Here is a 27,185-nt window from a genome sequence, read left to right on the forward strand (position 1 = left end):
TACCAGTTGAAACGTAAATAAGAAATAACCAATTTAATAAAGTGGAGAAAAAAAGAAGGGGGAACAAAAATATTCATAGGAGGGGATATGGAAACAAAGTTTGGAGCTGAGACATAAGGAATGTCCATATAGAGACTGCCCCCCTTCGGGATCCAGCCATATACATACAGCCACCAAACTTAGACAATATTGCTGATGCCAAGAAGTGCATGGTAACTGGAGCCTGATATAGCTGTCTCCTGAGAGGCTCAGCTAGAGCATGACAAATACAGAGGTCAATGCTTGCAGCCAACAATTGGACTGAGAATGGGGTCCCCATTGGAGGAGTTAGAGAAAGGGTTAAAGGAGCTGAAGGGTTTGCAACCCCATAAGAACAACATTACTAACCATCCAGAGCTCCCAGGGACTAAACCACCATCCAATGAGTACACATGGACAGACTCATGGCTCCAGCTGCATATGTAACAGAAGTTGGCCTGGTTGGGCACCAATGGGAGGAGAAGCCCTCGGTTCTGCCAATCCTTGATCTCCCAGTGTAGGGGAATGTCAGGGCATGGAGTTGGGAAAGGGTGGTTCGGTGGGGAAACACTCACGGAAGAAGGGAGAGAGGGGATGGGATAGAGAGTTTATGGATGGGAAACTGGGAAAGGGGTTAACATTTGAAATGTAAATAAAAAAAATCCAATTAAGAAAAAAAAAAAGAAATACTGGCAGAAGACCATGGGTGGAGGAAAAACCTGTCTGACCAACCTCTGCAGGGAGCCGAGGCTACCTGGTTTACAAATAGCAGCAGTTTTCTCAATGAAGGTCAGAAATGAGCAGGTGCTGCCTTGTGGGATGGCACAAATATCATCTCGGTAGACCCCCAACCCCCAAACAGAAAGCAGAACTAATTGCCATCACCAAGGTTTTGGAACTTGGGGCTGGCAAGAAAATTAACATCTACATGGATAGCAGGTAGGCCTTTGCCACAGCCCACATCCACTGGGTTATATACCGAGAGAGAGAACCACTCACATCAGAGGGAAAAGAAATGAAAAACAAGCAGGAAATCTTGATCTCTTGGATGCCCCGATGAAGCCAGCAACTGTATTATTCATTGCCCAGGGCATCAGAAGGGAAGACACTCAGTGGCCTGGGGCAATAACCAGGCAGATCAAGTGCTGGAGAAGTGGCTATGCAGGAGCCTATCCCAGTTATAGGCCTGCAAGAGACACCTGCTGGGAAATGGGATTGGTCTAAGGGATGGCCTCACTTAGAATGTACAGCAGAAGGAAAGGCCTAAATTGCTAGCCACCCCATCAACTATTACTTAGAGGGGGAAGGACGATGGAGTACTCAAGAGGGGAAAACTATACTCCCCAGAGAACAACCAAAAGACTCACTTGGCCAAGTGCATAAATGAACTCATCTAGTGGATAGGAAGCTCATCCAAGCAGAAAAGGGAGAGACAGTGGAACAATGTAAGGTATGTCAGCAAGTAAATGCTTATGCAGCCAAGAACAACAGGGCAAGAGACCTAGGGGAAAACGACCTGGGGTATATTGAGAGGTCGGTTTCACAGAAGTTAATTCAGGAGAATATGTTTACAAATATTTCTTAGTGTTTGTAGATACTTTTCCTGGATGGGTTGAGGCTTTCCCCACCAAGCAGAAAACAGCTACCGTGGTAGCCAAGAAGATATTAGAAGAAATTTTCCTAAGTTTCAGAGTGCCCAAGGTAACTGGATTGGACAACACTCTTGCTTTTGTTTCTAAGGTAAGTCAGGGATTGGCAGAGATATTGGGGACTACTTGGAAGCTCCATTGTGTGTACCATCCCCAGAGCTCAGGGCAGGTAGAGGGAATGAACCGAACCCTAAAAGAGGCTGTAATTAAATCGCCCTTGGAGACTGGCCCTGATTGGGTGGTGTTCCTTTTCCTGGCCCTATTTGGAGACCAGAATACCCCCTACCGGAACACCCCCTACCACTTTAACCTGACCCCTTTTGAGATCCTGTTTGGTTCCCCAACTTCCTTGGTATCCATTGGGTCCTCCCTAGAGGTATCCCAATTCACTGATAGGAACCTCTTCTTGAGGCTCCAAACCCTTCAGTCAATATAACATGAGATTTAGCCCAAACTGTCTGCCTTATATGCTTCAGGAACACCAGAGACCCCTCACCACTTCCGGACTGGTGACTAGGTCCACGTTCAGAGACATCGGGCACAGTTGCTGGAACCCAGGTGGAAGGGACCCTTTCCGGTGCTGTTAACTACTTCCAGAGTCCTCATGTGGATGGTATTGTGGCCTGGGTGCATACATCCCATGTGAAACTTGCAGATACACAGGGACCCCTTCTGCCTCCATGTGCCGGTTTGTCAAACCTGAACTGTTTCCACTGAAACTGGAGATGAGGTTGCCTCCCTGACAGCCTCCAAACCCCTCAACACCTGGTGGTCCAACCTCACTTTTGACCTGTGCCAGCTGGCGGCAGGACTTTACTCGTGGGACATTCCCACCCATGATGGGAATGCTGGCAGAAGCAAACTGCCCATGTGGGAGAAAGAGGGCTCTGGGCTGGGGCGGGGGAGCGATAGGCTGTGCATTCCCCACATAGGGGTATCACTTGCAGGAGACTTCCACTTATGTTTGCCCTTGAGATGGAAAAAGCCTGGCAGAAGTTCACTGATGAGGGGGTCCAGACCAGTTTTGTTGCACTGCCTGGTGAATGTGAGATTACAGGAGAGACCTACTGGAACCCCTCTTCCTCTTGGGACTCGGTCATGGTAAAAAGAAATTACACGATTGGGGAACGCTACCAGGGGGACAGAGGTATTGGGGTACCCCCAGCGCAAATGCCACCTGTAACCCAATAATAATCAGATTCGCTCAGAAAGGCAAAGAAGTAATGGGATGGCTAAAGGGAAAAACTTGGGGACTCGGGTTGTACAAATAGGGATATGATGATGGCCGAGATGAGAGAAGGGCTAGCCAAATGGAAGAGAGAAAGCGAACAGAGTCAGGGCTAGTTCAAGTCTTGGTTTAACTCCTCCCTTGGCTAACTACCCTCATATCCACCTTGTTAGGACCCTTAGTTGCGCTCCTGCTACTGTTGACCTTTGGACCCTGAGTATTGAAAAAGATTATAGCCTTCTGAGAAGAGAGAATAGGTGCAGTACAGCTGGTGGTACTGTGCCAATAATATGAGACCCTGAGGACAGGACCTGAAGAATATGAGTTAGTCACCAGAGACCCCTGAGCATAGCTCCAAGATTGGAGCTTGTACAAGAAAAAGAGGGGGATGAAGGACCCTTGGGGCTTTTGCCAGTCTTACACTCACCAGCCTTGGGCCAAGGCTGGGCCAGGTTCAAGCTTCCTGCCTTGGGTCAAGGCTAGGCCTTGTTCCATTCTTCACCCACAGGAACATTATGGAATAGAGAATTCTCAGAAGGTACTGACTGATGCTTGCTAGCCAATAGTTTTAAAGGTCAATATACTCAGCCAATAAGTTTGAACTGTAACCTTGCTAATGTAACCTGTGCCCCTAAAAAGTATAAAACTGCTTGTATAACCTTTTGGGGTCACCTTCTAGACCTTGAGGAACTAACTGAAGGTCGACCCCAATGTGCCAGAAAATAAACCTCTTGCTTTTGCATTGAAAAAAAAAAAAGAGTTTTCAAAGGAGAAGAATGTTATTTTGTGACCAAGAGATTGTTTTTGTGATATTATGGTGAAGAATGTAGCTGCTTTTTACCCTGGTCTAAAGAGTCTACCTGAGGCTAAGGTAAAGAGATTAACAAAGGAAGTCATAATTAAGCCCAACAAAGACTTTGTTTTCTGGTTTTGTCTCACGAATAGTGTTGTGAGTAAGTATAGCAAACTTTGAAAGGAAAAATATAAGCATATGGTTCAAGTAATAAAGGGACACCAGGAAGTGGAATGTAGCTGAATCCCATGTTCAAGGTGATTAAGAGATTAAGGGAGTGGTGATCTCAGGGCAAGATCCCACTCAGCTAAGCTTACTGTTTGTATTTGCAGTTGAACAAGGAGTAGTTTGGACTTTCAGTCTGGAATGACATACAATCTAGAAATGGAGGGCACACTTTTGTCCTTGTATCCAGATTTTGAGGCTGGAAGACACAGGTTTTTGATCTGGATCTTGAGGAACAATGGCCATGAAAATCTTAGGCCCAGGTATGGTGGTACACAGTTTTAAGCACAGGAGACAAAGCCAAGCAGATCTCTGAGTTCAAGGCCAGCCTGGGACAGGGCAAATTCTAGGTGAAGAAACGTTTAAGTCTAGGCATGGTGGTACATACCTTTAATTCCAGCATTCAAAAGACAAGACCCATGAAGGTCTCTGAGTTGAAGGTCAATCTACAGACCACATTCTAGGACAGCCAAGCTTAGGCAGTGAAGGAGTTGGAAAACAGAAATCTGGTAATAGAATAAGGGCAGGGGGGAGGATCATGTTTCTGTCCCAGCAAATGCAGAACTCAGCAGTCATGTGGCTTTGGCTTTAGAGTCAAGAAGAGAAGTGACTATTAGGACAGTTGATACTAGTTAGCTGGAGCTAAGAAATTAGTGGTAATTAAGAAGGGACCAGCATCACTGAGGTGAAATCTTCTGGGAAGTGTTTTTTGAGAGCAAAGAAGCTGTGTTCCAGAGAGAGCCAAGGTTGTACCTCATGCTGCAGCTAGATCTGGTAATGTGTAAGAGTCACCCAGGTAGTACTGATTTTGAAAGTACGGGGAGTAGCTGAGGCTTGGTACTGTGAGAGGACAGGGAAGGCCACTGATGAAGGCCTCAGTTACAGTTGACAGCTGAGGAATGAAGGGTTCATGTAAAGAAGTTGATGTTTGGCACCATTAAGAGAGCCTATGACTGGAAAAAATTTCCTGAACAAAACACCAATGGCTTATGCTCTAAGATCAAGAATCGACATATGGGATCTCATAAAACTGCAAAGCTTCTGTAAGGCAAAGGACACTGTGGTTAGGACAAAATGGGAACCAACAGATTGGGAAAATATCTTTACCAATCCTACAACAGATAGAGGCCTTACATCCAAAATATACAAAGAACTCAAAAAGTTAGACCGCAGGGAGACAAATAACCCTATTAAAATATGGGGTTCAGAGCTAAACAAAGAATTTACAGCTGAGGAATGCAGAATGGCTGAGAAACACCTAAAGAAATGTTCAACATCTTTAGTCATAAGGGAAATGTAAATCAGAACAACCCTGAGATTTCACCTCACACCAGTGAGAATGGCTAAGATCAAAAACTCAGGTGACAGCAAATGCTGGCAAGGATGTGGAGAAAGAGGAACACTTCTCCATTGTTGGTGGGATTGCAGACTGGTACAACCATTCTGGAAATCAGTCTGGAGATTCCTCAGAAAATTGGACATTGAACTACCTGAGGATTCAGCTATACCTCTCTTGGGCATATACCCAAAAGATTTCCCAACATATAAAAAAGACACGTGCTCCACTATGTTCATAGCAGCCTTATTTATAATAGCCAGAAGGTGGAAAGAACCCAGATGCCCTTCAACAGAGGAATGGATACAGAAATTGTGGTACATCTACACAATGGAATATTACTCAGCTATCAAAAATAATCACTTTATGAAATTCGTAGGCAAATGGTTGGAACTGGAAAATATCATCCTGAGTGAGGTAACCCAATCACAGAAAAACACACATGGTATGCACTCATTGGTAAGTGGCTATTAGCCCAAATGCTTGAATTACCCTAGATGCCTAGAACACATGAAACTCAAGACGGATGATCAAAATGTGAATGCTTCACTCCTTCTTTAAAAGGGGGAACAAGAATACGCTTGGCAGGGAATAGAGAGGCAAAAATTAAAACAGAGACAGAAGGAACACCCATTCAGAGCCTGACCCACATGTGGCCCATACATATACAGCCACCCAATTAGACAAGATGGATGAAGCAAAGAAGTGCAGGCAGACAGGAGCCGGATGTAGATCTCTCCTGAGAGACACAGCCAGAATATAGCAAATACAGAGGCCAATGCCAGCAGCAAACCACTGAACTGAGAACAGGACCCCCGTTGAAGGAATCAGAGAAAGAACTGGAAAGCTTGAAGGGGCTTGATACCCCATATAAACAACAATGCCAAGCAACCAGCGCTTCCAGGGACTAAGCCACTACCTAAAGACTATACATGGACTGACCCTGGACTCTGACCTCATAGGTAGCAATGAATATCCTAGTAAGATCACCAGTGGAAGGGGAAGCCCTGGGTCCTGCTAAGACTGAACCTCCAGTGAACGTGATTGTTGTGGGGAGGGCGGCAATGGGGGGAGGATGGGGAGCGGAACACCCATAATGAAGGGGAGGAGGAGGGGCTAGGGGGATGTTGGCCCGGAAACCGGGAAAGGGAATAATACTCAAAATGTAAATAAGAAATACCCAAGTTAATAATAAAAAAAAAAAGAGAGCCTATGAGAGGCTATTGGTGAAGCCTAGTTGCAGGAAAAGAACCCAGCGTATGGGAGATGCCACCCCACGGGATGAGCACCAAGCACAGCAGCAGAAGTGGAGTGGAGTCAACCAGAACCTAGAATGCTACAGAGAGAAGAGCTGGAGAAGTGAGCCAAGCCCCTTGGAGGAGCTTGGAAGATTATGTCTGGATCCTGGACACTGGAACAAAAGCTATGAAGATGAAGTTGACTTGGAGACCCAAAGATGCCAGAGCTCCTTGGGATATGTGCTAAGGAAAGCTGTTAACAGGTAGTAGAATCAGGCCAAGAGAAAGAAATTTGTCACAGTTAACAAACATAAAAAAGGAGTTGGAGATCTGAAGGAGATGTGGAGTTAAGAGTTTGCCCAGCTGCTTTCCTGTCTTAGTTTGGGGATTACAGTTATGTGATTGGATGAATCTCAGAAGAGACTCTGAACTTTGGACTTTTAACATTGTTGAGACTGCTATAGATCATGGGCACTTTGGAGGTTGGAATAAATGTAGTTTTTTATTATGCTATGACTAGATATGGCCCTCATAGCCTCATGTGTTTGAACCAGTCTCTGAGGGTCAGGAAATGGAATGTGGTGGTTTGTGTATGCTTGGCCCTAGGATGTGTAGCCCTAGGAGGTATAGGTGTGGCCTTGTTGGAGTAGGTGTGTCACTGTGGGCATGGGCTTTAAGACCCTCATCCTAGCTGTCTGGAAGTCAATCTTCTCCTGTTTGCCTTCAGAACAAGATGATGAACTCTCAGCTCTTCCTGCACCATGCCTGCCTGGGTGCTGCCATGCTACTGCCTTGATGATCATGGACTGAACCTCTGAACCTGTAAGCCAGCCCCAATTAGACGTTGTTCTTATGAGAGTTGCCTTGGTCATGGTGTCTGTTCACAGCAGTAAAACTTGTTCTAGGAAAGTTTCTAAATGTATTAACCTTTCCTTTTTGGCTCCTGTAGTTCTGCTTCTGGCTAGCTGTTCTTGTTAACTAAAATTTGGCAACCCTCAACATAGTTTTGGAACTTAAAATATCACCCTGAGAAAGGTTCAGCACTACACTGGAATCCCGAACACACAATGTAGTTGCTGGCTGGCTAATACAGACTTACTGTTTCTTTTTTTCTTATAAAGGACAACAATTTTATTGAGCATTTTTGCGTCGATATTCATAAGGGAAATTCATAAGGTCTGAAGTTCTCTTTCTTTGTTGGGTCTTTGTGTGGTTTAGGTATAAGAGTAATTGTGGCTTCATAGAAGGAATTCGGTAGCGCTCCATCTGTTTCAATTTTGTGGAATAGTTTGGATAGTATTGGTATGAGGTCTTCTATGAAGGTCTGATAGAATTCTGCACTGAACCCATCTGGACCTGGGCTCTTTTTGGTTGTGAGACTTTTAATGACTGCTTCTCTTTCTTTAGGAGTTATGGGGTTGTTTAAATGGTTTATCTGTTCCTGATTTAACTTCGGTACCTGGTATCTGTCTAGGAAATTGTCATTTCCTGCAGATTTTCAAGTTTCGTTGAATATAGGCTTTTGTAGTAGGATCTGATGATTTTTTGAATTTCCTCTGATTCTGTAGCTATGTCTCCCTTTTCATTTCTGATTTTGTTAATTTGGACACACTCTCTGTGTCCTCTGGTTTGTCTGGCTAAGGGTTTATCTATCTTGTTGACTTTCTCAAAGAACCAACTTTTGCTTCTGTTGATTCTTTCTATGGTCCTTTTTGTTTCTACTTGGTTGATTTCAGCTCCGAGTTTGATTATTTCTGCCTTCTACTCCTCCTGGGTGTATTTGCTTCTTTTTGTTCTAGAGCTTTTAGGTGTGCTGTCAAGTTGCTGATATATGCTCTCTCCTGTTTCTGTCTGCAGGCACTCAGAGCTATGAGTTTTCCTCTTAGCACGGCTTTCATCGTGTCCCATAAGTTTGGGTATATTTTACCTTCATTTTCATTAAATTCTAAGAAGTCTTTAATTTCTTTCTTTATTTCTTCCTTGACCAGGTTATCATTGAGTAGAACATTGTTCAACTTCCATGTATATGTGGGCGTTCTTCCCTTATTGTTATTGAAGACCAGCTTTAGTCCATGGTGGTCTGATAGGACGCATGGGATTATTTCTATCTTTCTGTATCTGTTAAGGCCTGTTTTATGACCAATTATATGGTCAATTTTAGAGAAAGTACCATGAGGTGGTGAGAAGGTATATCCTTTTGTTTTAGGGTAGAATGTTCTATAAATATCTGTTAAGTCCATTTGGTTCATGACTTCTCTTAGTCTGTCTATGTCTCTGTTTAATTTCTGTTTCCATGATCTGTCCATTGATGAGAGTGGGGTGTTGAAATCTCCTACTATTATTGTGTGAGGTGTAATATGTGCTTTGAACTTTAGTAAGGTTTCTTTTATGTATGTAGGTGTCCTTGTATTTGGAGCATAGATATTTAGGATTGAGAGTTCATCTTGGTGGATTTTTCCTTCGATGAATATGAAGTGTCCTTTCTTATCTTTTTTGATGACTTTTAATTGAAAATCGATTTTATTTGATATTAGAATGGCTACTCCAGCTTGCTTCTTCAGACCATTTGCTTGGAAAGTTGTTTTCCAGCCTTTCACTCTGAGGTAGTGTCTGTCTTTGTCTCGGAGGTGTGTTTCCTCTAGGCAGCAGAATGCAGGGTCTTCATTGCATATCCAGTTTGTTAATCTATGTCTTTTTATTGGGGAGTTGAGACCATTGATGTTGAGAGATATTAAGGAATAGTGATTATTGCTTCCTGTTATATTCATATTTGGATGTGAGTTTATGTTTGTGTGCTTTTCTTCTCTTTGTTTTGTTGCCAAGATGATTAGTTTCTTGCTTTTTCTAGGGTGTAGCTTGCCTCCTTATGTTGGACTTTACCATTTATTATCCTTTGTATGGCTGGATTTGTAGAAAGATATTGTGTAAATTTGGTTTTGTCATGGAATATCTTGGTTTCTCCATCTATGTTAATTGAGAGTTTTGCAGGATACAGTAACCTGGGCTGGCATTTGTGTTGTCTTAGGGTCTGTATGACATCTGTCCAGGATCTTCTTGCTTTCATAGTCTCTTGTGAGAAGTCTGGTGTGATTCTGATAGGTCTGCCTTTATGTGTTACTTGACCTTTTTCCCTTACTGCTTTTAATATTCTTTCTTTGTTTTTTGCATTTGATGTTCTGACTATTATGCGATAGGAGGAGTTTCTATTCTGGTCCAATCTATTTGGAGTTCTGTAGGCTTCTTTTATGTTTATGGGCTTCTCTTTCTTTGGGTTAGGGAAATTTTCTTCTATAAATTTGTTGAAGACAGTTACTTGTCCTTTAAGTAGGGAGTCTTCACTCTCTTCTATAGCTATTATCCTTAGGTTTGATCTTCTCATTGAGTCCTGGATTTCCTGTATGTTTTGGACCAGTAGCTTTGTGCATTTTACATTATATTTGACAGTTGTGTCAATGTTTTCTATGATATCTTCTGTCCCTGAGATTCTCTCTTCTATCGCTTGTATTCTGTTCGTGATTCTTGCATATGTGACTCCCGATCTTTTCCCTAGGTTTTCTATCTTCAGTGTTGTCTCCCTTTGTGCTTCCTTTATTGTTTCTATTTCCATTTTTATATCCTGAATGGTTTTTTTCCATTTCTTTTACCTGTTTGTTTGTATTTTTTTCTGTAATTCTTTAAGGGATTTTTGTGTTTCCTCTTTACGGGCTTCTATTTGTTTACTTGTGTTGTCTTGTATTTCTTCAAGTCAATTATCTATGTCCTTCTTAACGTCCTTTATCATTATCATAAAATGTGATTTTAAACCCAAATCTTGCTTTTCTGGTGTTTTGGATATCCAGTATTTGCTTTGGTGGGAGAACAGGGCTTTGCTGATGCCATGTCGTCTTGGTTTCTGTTGCTTAGGTTCCTTGCTTGCCTCTCACCATCAGGTTGTCTCTGGTGTTGGCTTGTCTTGCTGACTTTGAAAGTAGCTTGGCCCTCCTGTAGGCCTGTTTTCTTTCAGCCATATCTGGGAACAGAGAACTCTGCTCATAGGTGTGTAGGTGTTTTTGACAACTGGCTTTCAATTCTTGGCACAGACAGAACACTGAAGGGTCCTGCCCTTGACTGCTCCTAAATCCCAGTGCCCAGGGGTCAGAGATGGCACTAGGTGATTTCCTCTTTCATCAGGAATGTGGGCAGAAACTATGTTTCTTTTGGGTTCTCAGGAGTGTCCACAGTTCTGAGGGTCCATCTCTCTCCACCACGGGATTTGGGTTCAGGGACTTGTCAACTTTCTATTGTCTTAAATCTATGTCCAAGCAACATTCTCTGTTGGCTATCCCACAACAAGATTTCCTCAAAGTAGTGGTCCTGGGATGTATCTTGATTGGTCCAGTACATGCCTACCAGTAGAATGCTCCATGTTTGAGCCCTGTCATCATATAAACTAGGTGTAGTGAATATAAGCCTGTATTTCCAGTACTGCATATGTGAAGGCAGATGGATCAGAAATTCAAAGTGATCTTTGACTACATAATAAAAAGTCAGAGGCCAACCTGGGATATACAAGAATTTACTCCTCCCCGCAAAAAACCCCAAAAACCAAAACCAAATAAGATAGCATTCTGCTTGAAGCAACTATGTCTAGCCACTGTGGCTAAACATCAAGTTCAGGGTTTTTCAGAGTGTCAGAGATGAGTGCCCAAGGTCCTTCCAAGAAGTAGAACAAGTGGCAGATGATGGATGCATGATAGATAGAGGATAGATATAAACAGTAGATGATAGACATAGAGGATGGTAAAGATAGAAATGATATGCAGGCAGACAGCAGAGGGACCACAGATTTTTAGACCTAGATGACAGATGGATGATACATAGAAATCTTGTAGCTACAGCTCCAGTTGCAGAAGGCTGGTTATTGTGATAGTTTGTATGTGTTTGTTGAAGGGAGTGGCACTATTAGGAAGTATGGCCCTATTGGAGTAGGCATGGCATTGTGGGTATGGGCTTAAGACCCTCATCCTAGTTGCCTGGAAGTTAATATTCTGCTAGCTGCCTTCAGATGAAGATATAGAACTCTCAGCTCTACTTGTACTATGCCTGCCTGGATGCTGCCATGCTCCTGCTTTGATGATAAGGGACTGACCCTCTGAACCTGTAAGCCAGCCCCATTTAAATGTTGTCCTTTATAAAACTTGCATTGGTCATGGTGTCTGCTCACTGCAGTAGAACCCTAACTAAGACAGTTATGTAGACAGATATAGACTCAGAGACTGGGGAGGGACTGAAGGCTTTTAAAGAACTGGCCACTCTATTGGAATGTGCACTGGCTCATTTTTGTGTGTCACAAGCTAGAATCATCAGAGAGAAAGGAGCCTTACTTGAGGAAATGCCTCCATGAGATCAGCTGTAAGGCATTTTTCAATCAGTGATCACTGGGAGAGGACCCAGCCCGAGATGGGTGGTGTCGTCCTGGCTTCTGTAAGAAAGCAGGCTGATCAAGCAATGTAAAGCAAGCCAGTAAGGAAGACCCCTCCATGGCCTCTGCATCATCTCCTGTCTCCAGGATCCTGCCCCGTGTGAGTTCCTGTCTTGACTTCCTTCAGGGGTTATCAGCAATGTGGACGTGATAGCCAAATAAACTCTTTCTTCCCCGAGTCGCTTTTTGGTTCTGGCATTTCATCAAAATGTGAAAAACCTGAATTAAGACAGCTAGGAACTGTGGGTGTTAAGTTTGATATTCCTGGGACAAGGCAGCAGGATGGAACCTGAGGCAGGAGCTGATGTTGTGACCCCATGCCAAGATTCTTCCTTCTCTGATGTAATGGTTCATTTGCTTGTCACCTTGATTGGATTAAGTGGTGGCATTTCTTAGGAGGGGGTCTTCTCAGAGGTAATTAGATTTGAGAGCTCTGAACTCATCAGTTGGTCAACCCTGTGGTCTGAGAGATTGAGAATATGATGGCGTTATGGGGGGTAGTGAATGGTAGAGAGAGGACCTAGTAGAGGGAGTCACTTAGGGTGTAAATTTGGAACTACATCTGTCCCTGGACACTTTCTAAATTCCACTTGTAGGTTATGAGCCAAGGTATAGCCTTGTCATGAGAAAGAATGTTGAGGAAACTGACTTGCTCCTGGAGCAGGGGCCAATATCCAGGATCCAGGCCTACCCTGAGTACAGGAGCCAGCGTTCATGGAAGTGGCTATTGATGGCTGAAGAGCAAGATCTACTTGCTACAACAGACACTCCTTGCCTGTGTGTCCCAAGCTTGACAGATATACAGCCTTATGGACAGGGGTAGTGTTACTGCTTGGCCCTGGTTATACCCTTATCTCTCAGATTCCTGTCTGTAGCAAGTAACAAGAAACTGGCACATACCACCACGGAGCTTCCCATCTCTGCGTTGTCTTCACAGTGACAGACCGCTGTCTCTTAAAATGTGGGCCAAAATAAGTCACTTTTTGTTTCCTGTCATGTATTTGGTTACAGTAGTAAGTTTTAAAGTCCTAAGCTCAGGACACTGATATATGTGTACATTTGGATACCGAGTTGGACACTGGATCAGTCTAGGGTATCAAACACAGTAGGAGGAGGTCCTTGGAGAGGGGCAGTTTGTACACAGATGCACACACAGGGAGGAGACTGTAACAATTAGTCAGTGGATAGTGTATTGCTTCTACAAGACAAGGGATGGCTGAATGCTATGACTGCACAGCTAGGTGGGGCACAGGACTGACTCTTTCTGCAGCATGGAGAAATCTAACCTCAGATGCCATATCCCAAATTCTTGGCTTCCACAGCTGGCAGGGAATGGAGTTCTGCTTTTCAAGCAGCCTATGGAAACTGGTATTAGAAGTTGAATGGCGGAAGGCCCTGGTGCAGGGACCGGAACAAGAGAAGATGCAGAGCTGAAGTGGTGTGTACTGCTTCTTGGCCAAGAAAGGCCATTTCAATCGGCTACCTCATGGCCTACAAGGGGCTTCTTCAGTTCCTTTAAGAACTTATTCAGATCAACCAATTGATGCTGATGTAACAGTGATAGGTTCTGGTCCTGGAGGATATGTTGCTGCCATTGAAGCTGCCCAGTTAGGCTTTAAGATAGTCTGCATTGAGAAGAATGAAACACTTAGAGGAACATGCTTGAATGTTGGTTGTATTCCTTCAAAGTCTTTATTAAATAATTCTCGTTATTACCATTTGGCCCGTGGAAAAGATTTTGCGTCTAGGGGAAGTGAAATACCAGAAGTTCGCTTGAATTTAGAGAAGATGATGGAGCAGAAGCGTTCTGCAGTAAAAGCATTAACAGGGGGGAATTGCCCACTTATTCCAACAAAATAAGGTTGTTCATGTCAATGGATTTGGAAAGATAACTGGCAAGAATCAGGTTACAGCTACAACAGCCGATAGCAGCACTCAGGTTATTGGCACCAAAAACATCTTTATAGCTAAGGGCTCAGAAGTTACTCCTTTTCTTGGAATCATGATTGATGAAGGCACCACAGTGTCTTTTACAGGAGCGTTATCTTTAAAAAAAGTTCCAGAGAAGTTGGTTTTTATTGGTGCAGGAGTAATCGGTGTGGAATTGGGTTCAGTTTGGCAAAGACTTGGTGCAGATGTGCCAGCGGTTGAATTTTTGGGTCATGTGGGTTGAATAGGAATTAGCATGGAGATATCTAAAAATTTTCAACATATTCTTCAAAATCAAGGATTTAAGTTTAAACAATATACAAAAGTTACTGGTTCCACCAAGAAGTCAGATGGAAAGATTGATGTGTCTGTCGAAGCTGCTTCTGGTGGGAAAGCTGAGGTCATTATGTGTGATGTACTCTTGGTTTGCATTGGTCGATGGCCCTTTACTCAGAATTTGGGACTAGAAGAGCTTGGAATTGAACTAGATCCCAAAGGTAGAATTCCAGTCAATACCAGATTTCAAACTAAAATTCCAAATATCTTTGCTATTGGAGATGTGGTTGCTGGTCCAACGTTGGCTCACGAAGCAGAAGATGAAGGCATCATCTGTGTTGAAGGAATGGCAGGTGGTGTTGTCCACATTGGTTATAATTGTGTGCCGTCAGTGATCTACACACATCCTGAGGCTGCTTGGGTTGGCAAATCAGAAGAACAGTTGAAAGAAGAGGGTGTCGAGTTCAAAGTTGGGAAATTCCCATTTGCTGCCAACAGCAGAGCTAAAACAAATGCTGACACAGAAGGCATGGTGAAGATTCTTGGACATAAATCAACAGAGAGAGTACTGGGACATATTCTAGGACCAGGTGCTGGAGAAATGGTGACTGAGGCTGTCCTGCATTGGAATACGGAGCTTCCTGTGAAGATATAGCTACAGTCTGCCATGCATATCCAACCTTAGAGAAGCAAACTTGGCTGCATCTTTTGGCAAACCAATCAACTTTTAATTAGAGGATTGCTTTTATTAAAATCTGGAAGCTTTTGTCAACATTACATTTTTGAACAGGATTAATCTCCCAGTTCCAGGAATTTGTAGGATGAAATTATGAACCTTCTGGAAGGTATTTAGTAGGGTTCGAACAGAATGGAATAAACTTGTATACCTATGTGGCAAGAATTTTGTTCCAGTGCATTAATGCAAAGAGAAAGCGACATATACTAGCATCCTGGGAAGTTTTTGACCTGTTTTCATACTGTCTATGAGATTCAACATCACTGAATTAGCACTCATGGATTTTACCTCTAATTTTGTGGAGGCGAGTCTGTTGACAAGGAAGGAGTCGGAGAATACATGTGAACAACTTGAAGAGAACTGGCCAAGTTACTTTAAATTTGGTTTTCATATTGGATACGAGTCAGTGACTAGAACAAGATTCAAATATGTACAAACAACTTATGTAAATAAAGGTGATTGTCTCTCATTTTATTTAACTTCCAAATTCCTGGCAGTTTAGAGGTAGAATTACGTGTTTAAACATTAAGGTTATAGGTTTGTAAGTCTAAATGAAGATTCTGTCCACAGAACTATTAAGTGGAGACTTATGATTATACCAGGGAATGAAGATACCAAAATAAACATGTCTTAAATAAAAAAAAAAGAAGTTGAATGGCTTAAAACTACAGAGGAGCCTAGCCCAGGTGCCCTGGAGAGATGAAACACGATGGGTCTCTTCCAGCTCAGCTTTCTTAGCCGTGGAGTGAACAGTTATTAACCTGACTGTACTTTTCTCAGTCTGCCAGAGAGGTCCAAACGTCCCCAAGAAGCAGAAGGGAGATGCCTGCTTTTACTGTGGGGTCTCAGGGAAGTTGCCTGACTTGCCAGTATCTCGAGGCTTAAATGTTATCAACTCAAAGCGCTTAGTCACCTGTCGTGCTTACTTTAGAGCGAGGCTGGTTTGGTCATATTTTGGTCCTGAGATATATAGAGACATGGTTAGCTCTCGAAGGCCCAGGACAGAGACATTCCCTTGTACTCCAGGTTCCACTGCTCCTCATAGTAACTATAACTATGCTCCAAGCTTCTGGCTTTAGCTTGGCTGCTCAGCAGGTCTGGACCCAAGCCCAGATTCTCTGCAGCTCACTGTGCAGTAGGTACTGGTTATGAGTCAAATGGCACACTTCATTGCCTGCCATTGTGTGGCTCCCAAAGCAGAAATGCCACTTACAGGAGTCAGATGCTTCTCAGTCCCAGGTAGAACGCTTCTCCCACAACAGCAGAAGCTGCAGTTGCATTGCTAGCCAGGTCCACACTGCTGCTGCAACTGCACCAGTGGCTAGTCCAGTCCCTGAGTCTCCACCACACTCCTCTGCCAGGGCCTATGTAGACCTGCATCTTAGGATGTTCCAGCTACAAAACTACACCTTGGGAATGCAGTGAGAACAGACCACCCTGACACTACTGAGCTCCATCTTTCTTTCCCCAGTCCCCCGATCTGCCTCAGAAAGTCTGTTACCCTGTACCAGCGCAAGTGGAGGCCTCTTCCACCAGACTGTCTTCTCTACTGCAAGTTATCAGGCTATAACCCTCACTCAAGCTACAGACCTGTTCCTCTCATATGGGTGGTTCCTATCTTTTGCTTCCTGACTGTCCCTCCCTCATGGCCACCATGGCCTGCAAATTCAGAATGACTCCCAACCATAGGTCATCCCCACTCGATTATGGGATAGTTGGAGGGGACTTGAGCTGGGTGGTTGGTGCTTTGGGAATGTTAGCATGTTTTGTGTGTGGTGTGTGTGTGTGTGTGTGTGTGTGTATGTATGCATGTGTGAGTGTGTGTGTACATGTGTGTGTATGCATGTGTGAGTGTGTTTGTGTACATGTGCATGTATATATTTGTGTGTGTGTGTTTGTGTGTGTGTCTGTAAATGTATGCATTTGTGAGTGTGTGTACATGTGTATGTATGCATGTTTGTGTACATGTGCATGTATATATTTGTGTGTGTGTTTGTGTGTGTGTGTTTCGTGTGTGTGTGTCTGTGAATGTATGTATGTGTGAGTGTGTGTACATGTGTATGTATGCATGTTTGTGTACATGTGCATGTATATATTTGTGTGTGTGTTTGTGTGTGTGTATGTGTGTGTGTGTGTGTGTGTGTATGTGTGTGTGTATGTGTGTGTATGTGTGTGTGTATGTGTGTGTGTGTGTATGTATGTTTGTGTGTGTTTGTGTGTGTGTATGTGTGTGTGTGTGTGTGTGTGTGTGTGTGTGTGTGTGTGTGTGTGTGTTTGTGTGTGTGTATGTGTGTGTGTGTGTGTGTGTTTGTGTGTGTGTATGTGTGTGTGTGTGTGTGTGTGTGTGTGTGTGTCTGTGTATGTATGTATGTGTGAGTGTGTGTACATGTGTATGTATGCATGTGTGAGTGTGTTTGTGTAGATGTGCATGTATATATTTGTGTGTGTGTGTGTGTGTGTGTGTGTGTGTGATTTTTGTATAAGGAGAGTGGGGGCTGGTCCACACAGGAAGAACAGAGCGAGTTGTACAATGTTGAAGGATGTTTTATTATTATTTTAAAAAGATGAACAGGGACCTTAAAGACATGACTGGACTCCAGAAAATTTAAAGAAAAAGCTGGCAAAGCTAAGCTTCAGGTCAGTCAGTGCATATCTCGTGGAGTCCCCTAAGCGCCAAGAACTCCCTCCAACCCCCCCACCCCCGCTTTCCTTCCAGAGTCTCTCCTTTGACTTTGTTGGGGGACTCTGGCCTGGCATTTGCCTTGATATGAAATGGAGTAACAGTCAGGGCGCCTCTCCAATGCCAGCGGTCAGTCAGCCTCAGTGCCCCAGGCCTGGGCTCTCTCCCTGGATGTTTACTCTAATTGGTGTTCTCTGCTGTCAGTGGCCCAATCTGGATGCCGGGCTGCCGGAAAAGCCCATTCCTGCTTGGCTTTCAAAGCATCCTCTCTTTTCCCCCATGTTGCTCCTGGACCACCTTCTGGACTGATCAGCCTGTGTTCATCATGCTCTTCTCCTACAGACTTTTCTGTGTTGCTCAGCCACTGCTCAGGAGCTCCTGCACCTGCTAGGGCCCAACAGAGACTATGAAGCTCAGGCCCTCTGAGTGTCTCTCTAGATCATCTGGTGAGGTAACAGGGTCTTCAAGCTGTGGAGTCAGCAGTGTCTCCGATGGGATTTTATATCTGAGAATTCATTACATCGCATGGATGGCCGGAAGAGGCGTCTTCACAAGGAGCCCCATCTTACAGTCCAAGAAGTGAGAGTTCACATGGCAGGGCACTGGTCGGGTGAAGGCCATTAGAATCACCTTTGGTAGTCTTTCCCAGAGAGGTCCCTTTGGGACCTTCTCAGTCTCAGAGATATATGGAAAGTCCTCCTCTCCCAGAGAAGCATGTTTTTTTCAGAGGACTGTGTAGACAGGATTGGCTCTAAGGCTCATCTGCTTCTAAATGCATGCAGGTGATGCAACCCCTCCTGGGAGAGTGCCTGGCTGAGAGCTAGACACCATGTAGAAGAAACACAGCAATTTTGGCCTATGCATTGTTCTGGCTGTGGTAGTAGTACTTGGGTCCTGTTGGCTACGGTCTGTGGTAAAGCCTGCTCTCCACATGCTCCTTCCAATGTGGAAGGGATGTTGATAGCAGAGTGAGAGCCATAAGATCAAAGAATGCTGAGATGAGAAGGCAGGATAACCTGTGTGTCTGGTTGTTCAGCAGCATGGGCTTGGTCCTAGAGGGCTAGCAAGCTCTGGCACCTTCTGAAGAGACAAGCTAGGCACCTTGCCCAATCATGTTTCTGTAGTCAGGGACCATCGTCTGCTTCACCTGCACCACCGAGGAGAAGATCCACTTCACCTGCGAGGTGCAAAAGTGAGATGTTATGTGCCTGACCTCACTCTCCTCCATCTTGTACACCAAGACAGGGCAGTCCCCAATCTTGGGGTGTCATACATCTAGAGTGAGGATAAAACAGTGAGATCGCAGGGCGTGCTAGGAGTGGAGTTTTGGGATGGCTTATAGCTATAGCAAGGGGGACATTGTAGGGACAGCATAGGGATCTGGTGAGGACCAGGTGTGGAGTAGGGATCAGCAACAGGAACAGTGTGCAGCGAGTATTGGAGACAGTGTAAGGATAGGGTGGGTGACAACTTGGGGGAGCATCAAGACAAATTAGAGACACATGGACAATGTGGTTACAATATAGAACAGAGGGACAAGGAGAGAGTGGCGTGAGTACAGCATATGACTTTGTGGAAGATAGCATATGATGATGAGAGAGAGCTTGAGACGGTATGGGACAGGTAGGGACATCATGGGTCACTATGGGGACGGCTTGGGTATAGTGTAGATATTGTGGGGATGGTGGGGGAAATGGGGCTGACCTTGAAGAGTGTGACAGAGGCGCTGTAGCACACACTGAGCAGGAAGAGGCTGATGAAGATGGTGATGGTTGTCCAGAGCCCGTCCAGCTCCCCGTCTTGGGCCTCAGCACAGGTCTCATTCAGTTCCAGCTCTGCACAGAGAGGGCAGTCAGTCCTTGCCCCAACAAAGTGGGGCTAGGGCCATTCCCTGTGTGATAGGAGGCTGTGTGTAGACCCAGGAGAAAGCTGCAGCCTGACTGGGCCAGCAGACCCTCCCTGGGGCCATCTTTCTTTTCTCTTCTCTCTAGATCAGAAACTCCAGCTCCCCAAAGTGCTGCAGTTTTGTCCCTGAGCTCACCAGACACCCTGGACCTGATGGTGGTCTGGCCTGTACAGTAGGTCATTCTGTGTATCCCAACCTTCAGTTCTGAGCCTGGCTAGGCTGAGTCAAGTCTTGAGACCCCTGTAGGTAGACGCTCTGCATCCTGCCTGATCTACTGCCTGTCTCCTAATGACTGAATTCAGAGGGCCAGAGTGAGGGTAGAGCCCGTGTTTGGTGATGCCTGGGCTTCCTAGAAGGTCCACATTGGGAAGTGAGCCTGGTTATACAGCTATGGGAGAGTGTTAATTGTAAGGGATGAAAATAGGGAAATAGGAATAGAGGGTCAAACTGGGTTTAGGGGTACTTGTGTGTGTTAGGGGTAAATGGTTAGGTGTCCATGAGAGATCTTTCATCTGCACTGGTCCAACTGTGGACATTTAGATAGTGTTTAAGTATATCCGGACACTCAGATGGACTTGGTGGCCATACAGGTTGCCTAGGCGAGGTATCAATGGGTGAATGTATGCTTGGAGGTACCATGAGGGTTGAGTGATGCTTAGCAGGCTGGTTCTAATAGTTCTATGTGGGTATCTGAGTAGCCACTTCCTTGGGGGCAGCTAGAGTCACAGGTCTCAGTGTCTTGGAGCTTAGGTGTGAACGGATGTCATATGGGAGGTAGTGTCCTCCAGAGAAGTCATCCCTATCCCTATCTCTGGAGGTCTGGCCGGGATGAATGGACTTCATGTATGACTAAGACTCTGTCAGTGTCACAACTTGCCTATGTAATGCCCACAAGACCTCCTTAGTCAAGGTAGGTGAGTCATGGTAGAGGGAAGGATAGACAGACGAAGGTGGGGTTTGTGTTGAGGTGGGAGGCATTCCCTATGCTGATTTTTTGGGATATTTTCTATAGTTATTTCCAGTCCCATCACAGAACAGTTGCTGGTTGTGGGGAAGAGTATGGAGAGGGACCCTTGGGCCAAACTTAGTATCCAGAGAGGGAGGATCTCTGGCAAGGACAGGTACACTTGCATGCTCTGGGTCTGGCAGTGTAAGACCTTGTTCTTTCTTGGAGGGTAACTTACACCTTGAACCCTGGCCAGACCCCACAGCCTGTGGCTGAGGCATATCGTGAACTATACACCATATAAAGAACCAGGCTAATCTCACAGGGTCCCATCTCTGGGTGCTTTATTTATAGGATCAGGGGTTAGAGCTGGTATCAGTGTCTTGTAAGACCTGGGGTCTGGCTAAGCACTGTGCTCATTTACCAGGAGAGCGGGACAGGTTCTTCTGTGTGTGGTGGTTATGAAGAGCCTCGTGCACCACAGAGCAGGTATAAATATCTCCTTGCATCCAACTCTCTGTATCCACATTGAGCTTGCTGTAGAGGAAGTAGGACTCATCTGAGTCCAGCACGGGTAGGGTGTTCTTGTAGTCCTGTTCCAGCTCCCCATTCCTTTCCCACTCGACGCTGATGGATGCGGGGTAGAAGCCGGTGACCATGCAGGTGAGGCTAACCTTCTTCTTGGACATTTGTTCACGAGGTGGAGGAATGGTGTATACTTGAGGTGTCCGGGCTTTTCCTGTGGGGTTAGAAGCAGACACAGAGGTCATGGCTGTCCACGCAGGCATTCATTCTTATGCCCATCCCAGCCCCCATGAAGTCAGCCTGAAGTTCCCACCTCTGGGTTTTGAGATGGTTTTCTCGATGGGGCTTGGGAGGTCTTTGTTGTTGACCTTGCATTTGAACTCCTTGCCGCTCATCCAGTCCTGGTGCTGGATGTGGAGGGTACTGACCACTCGGAAGGTACCGTTGAGCTGCTCCTCATGGGGTTGTGTCTGAGCTGTGTATACTCGTATGTTGTCCACAAACCAGCTGAACTGGACGTCTGGCTCCTCCTCACTCACATCCACCACCACACAGGTGACCTTGGGGGTCAGGGTGATCATGAGTGTATCCTTGGGCTTTGGGGGGAAGATGAAGACAGATGGTCTACCCAAGTTGTCATCACCTGGTGGAGAGAGATAGGGTGGGTCAGCAACTGTCCTCCATCGTTTGGCTGTTTGGGACAATCATGTCTTGGAACTAAAGGAGACTTAAATGACTTACATGTACAGATATCTGTGGGGGGTTTGGGCTTGGGTCTTCTGGGCTCTGCAGAGAAAAGACTGGGCATTAATGGGGTCTGGAAGGGAGAAGGCAATAGTCTGGGGAGGAGAAAGATGGCCCTAGTGTTGGCTCAGGCCAAGGTGTTCCTGGATATGACCAATTACAAGTTGAGACCCATGCCCACTTGTGTGTGTCCCTGATGTGAGATACTGGTAGCCATTCCAGAGGACCACTTTCTGAGTGTGAGGAACACAAAAAGAAGTTTCTAGGAGGTAGACACAAAGGAAGCCCACTGCCCTGATTGGTGTTGTCTCTCTGCCAAGGTCTGTTCAGTTTGGTTGTTCTATACAAGGGGTTGACCCCAGCCTGACCTCCTGATTAAATATTATCTCCCTTGGTCACCCTCTTACCAATTCTCTTGATCAAGTCGCTTTTGGTGGCTGGGTGGGCTACGCTGCAGGTGACGGTCTGGCTGGACCAGGTGCTGGAGGGAACAGTCACTGAGCTGCTGAGGGAGTAGAGCCCAGACTGCAGGACAGCTGGGAAGGTGTTCACACCGCTGGACAGGGCTCCATAGTTCCATTTTACGGTTACCGGCTCAGGGAAATAGCCTTTGACAAGGCATCCTAGTGTTACCAAGGATCCAGATGTGTCACTGCATCCAGGGGCCAAGGGATAGACAGATGGGGCTGTTGTTCTGGCTGCAAGATAGGAAGATGTGTGAGCTTATCAGACAGGGCTGGCTCCAGGCACCTGGAGGAGTTCTGTCCTTGGTCCTACAAGGATGCCAGGCTTCTGCAAAGAGCATGCATATCACCTAGACCAAGGCATCACCTTGACAGTTCCAACTGCCTTACCTTAGACCCTCTCCACCCCAGGATCACCAGCTAGGCTTGGTCAGTTGAACTTCTGAGCAGGGCTCTATTCCAAATGTATTTTCAGAAAGCTGGTGGATGAGTTCTCCATGTGATTCCTATGTCCTTCTCTAGAGTCTCTTGCACCTGTGTCTTGAGGCTGTGCATGTCATTCGTGTTTCCCTTCAGTGAGTCTTCATTGCCTTCCCTCGCTCTGCCTGTCCTCCTATGCTGGCTGTTGCTGTCCTGGTGGTCCTTTGCTCCCTCTGGGTGCTCCAGCTTATGTGTCTGGCATCTGTTTTTAATAGGCCTTGTTTTTAATTTTTGGCCCTGGTCTCAGGTCCTTCACACACTCAGGTCCATGACCTTGGTCATGCTGGCTAAGCTTTCAGAGTTGGGTTTGAGCTAAAGAGAGTGGACAAATCCCACTCCTAGGCTCCTGACTCTGAGTCTGCACTGACTGCACGATGCCCATGGGACACTTCCTCAGCCTGCGGGCTACTTCAATTCCTAAATCTGGGCTCTGGGCTCTGCTTGACCTTGGTACTCTTTGAATCTTCTTCCTTGGCTTCTGAGGTTCAGCAAGCCTGTCATGAACCTTCCCAGCATGGGCATCCCTGGCCTGCCCTGTCCTGACTTCTCTGGATGTCTCTGTGCTTCTTGTCCTCTGCAGCGTGTTTTTCTAATGGAAATCTAATGAGCTCAGCTCTAGTTGCCCTACTGCCTCTTCTCTTATCCTGAACCCCACACTCACCCCTGCCTTCTCCTGTGTCACTGGCGCCAGTGTCTCCAGATCCCAAGGAGTCCCCCTTTTCTTTCTAGAAGCCTTGAGCCCTTGAGTTTAGGATATGCTGCCATTCATGAGGAAACTGGTTGTCAGGCTATATTCTCTGCAGCCCAGGTCTCCTTCTCTTAGCTTCAGGATCATCCTTCTTTTAACCACAGCTGCTAGCTCCTACTGCTCAGACCCTGATATACCCCCCACCCCAGCCCTGTGCATCCAACTCTATACCTAACTGGTGTAAGAGTTTGACCTTCCTACGGTATGTTCCTCTTCATCTCCAGAAACTAAAATGGGCCCCCAATTGAGAACTGCTGTCTATATTGTTCCTCGGAAATTGTTAGCTGCAGGGACTTTCCCTGCCCTGTTTAGCCAAGGCCCTTCTTGTCCCTCATTATTGATTCTCTCTTGCCTGTGAGTTAGACAGGCCCCGGGCACTTTCCCTTTCTCTTTCTTCATCATTTCCTCCTCCATCTAGTCCTTGCTCATAGTCCTATATTCAAACCCAGCTCTTACTATTTTCTTGCTAATAGGTATATACAGATACGAGGTGCAGAGCGGCTATAGGAGTGCTGACACAGCAGGGAGGTGAGATGACCAGTTTCCCTAAGCTGTCTCACTGTCCTCTCACCTCAAGTCCTCAACTGTCACCTCCTGACTCATCTCAGGTCTTCAAAGGCCCTGGGCTGGTTCATGTTTACTCTCCTGCCACAGCATTCCTAGTCGCCCTGGCTAGAACTACTGTGTTCCTGTGCTTGATCTGGTACCCTAGCACTAAAACCTGCCTCAGTACACTGTGGTCATTCACACTGGCTTCCCACACAACCGCATGTCCTGGTTCCCTTGTAACAACACAGTCCACTTTCCCACACTCCCATCTGCCCCAGAACCTTAGCAACTGCTTGATCTGTCCCCCTCCCCACCCCAAACTTCGACTTTTTCCAATCACCTTGTACATACTCAGCCTGGTCCCTCCAATTCCTACCAACCCATTCCCCTGTGGCTGCTCAATCTATCCTACCTGCTTGGTTCCTCTGCTCAAGAATTACCCCCTACCCTGACTCAGAAGCTGTATAACCTGGGACCTGTGATCTGACAGCCCTAGCTCCCCTATGGCTCATCAGAAAGCTTATTCACATTTCTACCCACCTCAGTTCCCCAGAGCTGCCCAACCTGGTCCCTACACACCCACCTACCCAGCTCAGCTGCAGCTACTCTCAGCTTGATATCCTATACTTCCACTTACCCCAGCTGCTCCAGAACTACCCAGCCTGGTCCCCAAACCCCACCTATCACAGCACTCCCAGAACTGCTTGGCCTGGTCCCCATATCTCACCAACCTCAGCTTTAAAAGGGCTGCCCAGCCTGGTTCCCACACTCCCACCTACTCCAGCTCTCCCATAGCTGCCCAACTTGGTCCCCACACACCCGCCTACCCCAGCTCCCCAGAGCTGCCCAACCTGGTCCCCACATTCCCACCTACCACAGCTCCCCAGAGCTGCCCAACCTGGTCCCCACACACCCACCTACCCCAGTCCCCAGAGCTGCCCACCTGGTCCCCACATTCCCACCTACCCCAGCTCCCCAGAGCTGCCCAACCTGGTCCCCACACACCCACCTACTCCAGCTCCCCATAGCTGCCCAGCCTGGTCCCCACACACCCGCCTACCCCAGCTCCCCAGAGCTGCCCAACCTGGTGCCCAACCTGGTCCCCACATTCCCACCTACCACAGCTCCCATAGCTGCCCAGCCTGGTCCCCACACACATGCCTACTCCAGTTCCCCAGAGCTGCCCAGCCTGGTGCCCACACACCCACCTACCCCAGCTCCCCAGAGCTGCCCAGCCTGGTCCCCACAGCCCCCACCTACCCCAGCTCCCCAGAGCTGCCCAACCTGGTCCCCACAGCCTAACCTACCCCAGCTCCCCAGAGCTGCCCAGCCTGGTCCCCACAGCCCCACCTACCCCAGCTCCCCAGAGCTGCCCAGCCTGGTCCCCACACACCCACCTACCCCAGCTCCCCAGAGCTGCCCAGCCTGGTCCCCACAGCCTTGCTTAACCCAGCTCCCCAGAGCTGCCCAGCCTGGTCCCCATAGTCACACCTACCCCAGCTCCCCAGAGCTGCCCAGCCTGGTCCCCACAGCCTTGCTTAACCCAGCTCCCCACAGCTGCCCAGCTTGGTCCCCACAGCCACACCTACCCCAGCTCCCAAGAGCTGCCCAGCCTGGTCCCCACACACCCACCTACCCCAGCTCCCCAGAGCTGCCCAGCCTGGTCCCCACAGTCCCACCTACCTACCCCAGCTCCCCACAGCTGCCCAGCTTGGTCCCCACATACCCACCTACCCCAGCTCCCCAGAGCTGCCCAGCCTGGTCCCAGTTCCCCAGAGCTGCCCAGCCTGGTCCCCACAGCCTTGCTTAACCCAGCTCCCCACAGCTGCCCAGCCTGGTCCCCACAGCCCACCTACCCCAGCTCCCCAAGAGCTGCCCAGCCTGGTCCCCACAGCCACCCACCTACCCCACCTCTCCCCAGAGCTGCCCAGCCTGGTCCCCACAGCCCCACCCACCTACCCCAGCTCCCCACAGCTGCCCAGCCTGGTCTCCACAGCCACACCTACCCCAGCTCCCCACAGCTGCCCAGCCTGGTCCCCACAGCCACACCTACCCCAGCTCCCAAGAGCTGCCCAGCCTGGTCCCCCCACCCACCCACCCCAGCCCCCCAGAGCTGCCCAGCCTGGTCCCCACACCCCACCTACCCCAGCTCCCCAGAGCTGCCCAGCCTGGTCCCCACACACCCACCTACCCCAGCTCCCCAGAGCTGCCCAGCCTGGTCCCCACACCCCACCTACCCCAGCTCCCCAGAGCTGCCCAGCCTGGTCCCCACAGCCCCACCCACCTACCCCAGCTCCCCAGAGCTGCCCAGCCTGGTCCCCACATTCCCTTGCCTAACCCCAGCTCCCCACAGCTGCCCAGCCTTGGTCCCCACAGCCACCACCTACCCCCAGCTCCCCAGAGCTGCCCAGTCCCCACCCCCACCTACCCTGGTCCCCACTGCCCCAGCCCCCCACATTCCCCACCCCAGCTCCCCAGAGCTGCCCAGCCTGGTCCCCATAGTCACACCTACCCCAGCTCCCCAGAGCTGCCCAGCCTGGTCCCCACACACCCACCTACCCCAGCTCCCCAGAGCTGCCCAGCCTGGTCCCCACAGCCACACCTACCCCAGCTCCCCAGAGCTGCCTCAGCACTGCTGTTGGTGCTCAGGTTTTCCTGAGCTCCATGACCACCCTCCCTCCCAACTCCCCCTCACAGAACACCTCTCGGATCCCTGGAGGTGTTCAGTCTGGTTCTCCAAGTTCCCACTTACTTCAGTGTCCAGGTAGCATCTCATCCTGTTTTCCCAAACTCCTAGGACTGTCCTGAAGCTGCGGAACTGCCACCTGGCTCCCTGTAGAATCTCAGCTTGGTTCCCCATACTGGCACCTGCCCAAATCCCCTTTAGCTCTCATCCTGGTACCACACACTCTCACCTATCCCTGTTATTTTTAGCCTCTCAGCTTGGTCTCCCACCCACCCAGCTTCCTCAGCCCCACCATGGCTGCTCAGTCAGATTCCTTAAGTTCATTCTCCTCTAGTTCTCCTGTAGCTGGTCAGTCTATTTTCCCATATTTCCAGCTACCTCGGCTCCTACATAATGGTTTATTCAGGTCCCCTATGCTCCCACCTGCCCCAGCTCTCCTGTGGCTGCTCAATCTGGTACCTTAAAATCTTAGGTGCCTCAATTCCTCTCTGCTGTTTCATAATTCCCAGAGCTTCCGAGTCTGCCTTTGTCCTCCCAAATGTCCAGCTTTCACAGCTCACCTGTAGCT

General features: G+C 47.4%; 1 pseudogene and 1 gene segment (V, D, J or C); both read left to right on the plus strand.

The window, feature by feature from the left end:
- LOC116905412 overlaps positions 1-27,185 on the plus strand; it is a 154,238-nt gene that overhangs the window by 77,154 nt on the left and 49,899 nt on the right.
- Positions 13,371-14,884, plus strand: LOC116905408 (annotated as a pseudogene).

Source organism: Rattus rattus, chromosome 7 (assembly GCF_011064425.1).
Source record: "Rattus rattus isolate New Zealand chromosome 7, Rrattus_CSIRO_v1, whole genome shotgun sequence".
Lineage (NCBI taxonomy): Eukaryota > Metazoa > Chordata > Mammalia > Rodentia > Muridae > Rattus > Rattus rattus.